This window comes from Pteropus vampyrus, unplaced genomic scaffold, assembly GCF_000151845.1.
Source record: "Pteropus vampyrus isolate Shadow unplaced genomic scaffold, Pvam_2.0 Scaffold295, whole genome shotgun sequence".
Classification (NCBI taxonomy): Eukaryota; Metazoa; Chordata; class Mammalia; order Chiroptera; family Pteropodidae; genus Pteropus; species Pteropus vampyrus.
The window spans coordinates 124,570-128,450 of record NW_011889076.1 but is presented as its reverse complement, the minus strand read 5'-3'; positions in this window follow the sequence as shown (position 1 = coordinate 128,450).

Here is a 3,881-nt window from a genome sequence, read left to right as displayed (position 1 = left end):
TTTGTGTTTTTTATAATAAAAAGAGCTGTCGCCGTCTGCCCCCGAGTCTCCCGAGATGTGGGCACCCTGCGGCCCAGCCAGAGAAGGGGGCCCCCTCTCGGCAGCACCGTGACTGCTGTGACCATGACAAAGTGACCGATCACAAGGACCGCTCCCACTGAGGGCAGGCGGAGGCGGAGGCGGCGTTCGCAGTGCGTCCCATGGCCGAGCCCCCCACGGCCACCACGGCCCAGGTGGGAAGTAAGCCTGCCTCTCCGTGACCACACAGGTCACACCTGGGGACACGGCCACTGTGCTTGGTAGGTCGGAAATAGGCAGGGACTTGGGGACGCAGGGCCACGTGTGCCACTCAGTGCCCAGCGGATGGTCCATCACCAGGCTGGCAAGGTGCAGACACAACAAACCACGGCCAAGAGGAAGCTCGGAGCCCATTGTCCCCACCTGGGTGGACAGAGAGGGCCAGGGCGACGAGCACAGCGGGTCGAGGGGACAGGGTGACAGACGCGAGGGGACAGGGTGACAGAGACGTGAGAGGGAGGGCTGCTCGGTCCTGCTGAGGGGACGCTGGGTCAGCAGCCTGGGGGCGGGCAGGGCGGCCAGCGCTGTGGGGACCGGGACAGGAGGGGTCTGCAGGAGGGCAGCGGGCTCGGGACCGCCCCGAGGTCAGCAGGCTCGAAGCTCGCCAGGCGCTGGCAGCATTTTCCAGCGCGAAGCCAGGACGAAGCTTCTCCTTCTATCAAGGGGACATCCAGAATGCAGGTGACAGCATCCCCCAGATAAAAACAGTGACACATTTCCCATGATCGTCTTTTCTTTCCGTGATGTTTCTCGACCTAAGCCGATGACAGGGCAGCTCTGTGCACGAGACAGGGACCTCCGCTCTTTTCTCTTTAATTTCTAGGTGACACGTAGCACGATCTCTGTGTGAATAGGTGACGTCCAGGTTCGAGGTGAAAGGATGTTGACAGTGAGGGCAGAGGACACGGGGCACTGAGCAGAAACTGCACAGGTCCGTGTCCCGGAAGACCCTGCCCGCGAAGACCCTGCCTGTGAAGACCCTGCCCCCAAAGACCCTGCCCCCAAAGACCCTGCCCCCAAAGACCCTGTCCCCGAAGACCCTGCCCCGGGCCCTGGGTTGAATCGACTCCAGTTAACTGCAGCAAGAGGGAGCCGCGGGGTGCTGGGGCGCGCAGACTGTCGGTAGGATGCACATCCAACCTGGAGGGACCTAGAGGGTGGGGAGCAGAGCAAGAGGCACAGAAAACGCCTCAGAGCAGCCACGGTCATTGCAGGCAGGAGCCTCTGAGTGGATCACGGGGGCCAGGCCCGGCCGGGGACACGTCGCTGCGGTTCCTGAGACTCAGCGCACCCGTGTGTGAACCCGCGACGGTCCCCTCCCTCATCTTCACTTAGCTGTAACGGGAGCTCGTGAATGAAACGGAGATGGCGGGACGCGAGCTTTTAAAAGTGAGGTTCTCCTCACAGTTCACCTGCCGTAATTGGGGTTAATATTCTGCGTAATTGAAGAAAGTATAAAATTGTTTCTTTCGCCTCTATTCCTATGTTTCGGAATCTTAAAATGTCTCTTTACCAGAATGTCGAAGTAGAAACATTTTGTTGCGTCGAGCAGGGAGTTCCAGACACAATGATGTTGCTTGGGAAAACCTTGGTATTCATGACGTTTGAAAAGCAAATCACACGTTGCTGGGCACGGTGTGTAAGGCTTGCCGCAGGGCTTGTGAGCGCCTCGTAATTTATTCCGAGCGACTCCTGAGTGTGCATTTGCAAACCAAGGAGGACATGCAGACATTCGATCCATGTTTTCACGGCGAGGAACTATTTGTGGCTTACGAAACGCAAGACGAAGCAGAGCTGTGCCCGTGTGAATTTCCCAAACATATGAGCGAGAATTTCGTAGTTTAGACGACAAACTGAACACAGCCAAAAAGCTTTAAAATCATTGATCTGTTTAAACCGAGCTTTCAAATTATGAAATTGGAACCCTAATGCTGTATTCCCTGGCGAACAATCTCATTTTTTTTTCATTGCAAGCTGCCTTAATCTGGTCAAAAAAGAAAGGCACCATTATTTCCATTATAATTCCACAGCAATTTTTTCTTTTGCTTAGCTTCTCAAATTATTAGTTTAATAAAGGAAAATGTTGCTGTGATTTTAATTCCCTGAATAACATTGTGGATGATAAGAGAAAATAATACTATCGCTTTCTTGCCTATTTATGTAAAGGTCGCACGTTTTCCCCAGCGGTAGAGTAATAATACTATGTTAGCTATTGTATCATTTCCTCTAAAAAAGAAAAGAATTTTGTAGACATTGGCGTTGGCTCAATTCATGCAAATATTAACATATAAGTTATAATAGACACTTGCTACATTGTGTATACACACGTGCGTTAATTGCAGCCTATTCTCTACGGAGAGCAGTGGCACCCATTCCCAGACACAGCAGTGACGGATGTGGGGTGCCACGCAGTCACTTAGGGGGGGCCTCATTTATGTTTGGGTGAGGAGCCCATGTTTTCTAGGAGAAAGGAGTATAGTTAAGCTCTGTGTCTGTTGTCAACATTTTAAGAAGTTGCACTTAATTGAGTATGCTTTGCATCCCGTAAAGGATGCACACATCAATCGTATGTATTTATGCAGCCAGAAACCACCGCTGGCCGGAACTGTGAAGTGTTTGAAATTCTACCCTGCGCGTGAGCTCGTTTCGCGGATGCTGGCAGAAGACGCGAGGCTCCTGGGTCAGGGATGAAGCGCAGTTTGTCACACACAGCAGGAGCATCGCGGGCAGTGTCCGCACGCGCACCCCTCCCCGGCCCCGATCCCCGCGGGTGACGGGGAGGCCTGATGGCTCCGCACTCACCGTGGGCCGTGCTGAGAGCGTGGTCTCGGTGGGTCTGCGTCGTTTATGGTGGACGGTCATCACGCCGCCTCTGCTCCAGGGGAGACCCCGTGTCTGCTTCCCAGGACTGTTGGCCACACAGACAGCCTCGAGAAGAAGCTCCGGGGCAAAGGCATCACTCTCTCTGCGAGGAAGATGCACAAAAGCACAGGAAGTCCATGGAGAGAGCTTTATTCCAACACGACCTACGTCCAGAATCAGTTACTGCCCTCCCCAAATGTTCCCTCCCTGTCACCTGTCACCTGTCACCTGTCTCGCCAGTCCCTGAACGTCACGTAGCTGGAATCGTTCGCCGGCTTGTGCTGTTTCGGGTTGCTCTGGCGCGACTCAATGTCTGTCGTCACCGCTCTTTTCCGTTGCTTCATTTTTGGTCCACGGAGGCCGCGATTCATTTACCCGTACACTGGATTGCTAACGTACACTGGATTATCTCCACTGTGGGTGTGATAAACACCGCTGCGAAGAACATTCGAGCACGTTCTGGTGGACACGGTGTGCACTGCTGTTGAGTCATGCCCAGATAAAGACTCGTTCGATCATTGGGCGGAGCCTATGGAAACGCTTCCCACGCAGTTACCCGAGCTGAAACTCCCGCCAGCAGCCTGGGACCCCGCCGCCGATCCGCGCCCTCGCCAGCCCCGAGTCTTGTTGGCCCGCCTCACGCTGGCCCCTCCGGCCATAGGAGAGCAAAGTCGCACTGCGGATTTACTTTCCCGAACGAGGAGCGGATGTGCCGGTGCCGGCTGGGATGGCTCCCTCTGCAAACTGACTGCTCACGTCTTTTACGTATTTTCAAAATTAACTTGTCTTCTTAGTGTGTAGGAGTCTCTTATACGTTCTAAAGGTATGTCTTTGGAAAGTAAGAGCATTTTACATATATTCTCCCAGAGTGTGGCTTGCCTTTTAATTCTCAACATAGTGTCCTTTAATGCTCAGAAGTTTTAAAATCTAATAAAGTAAAT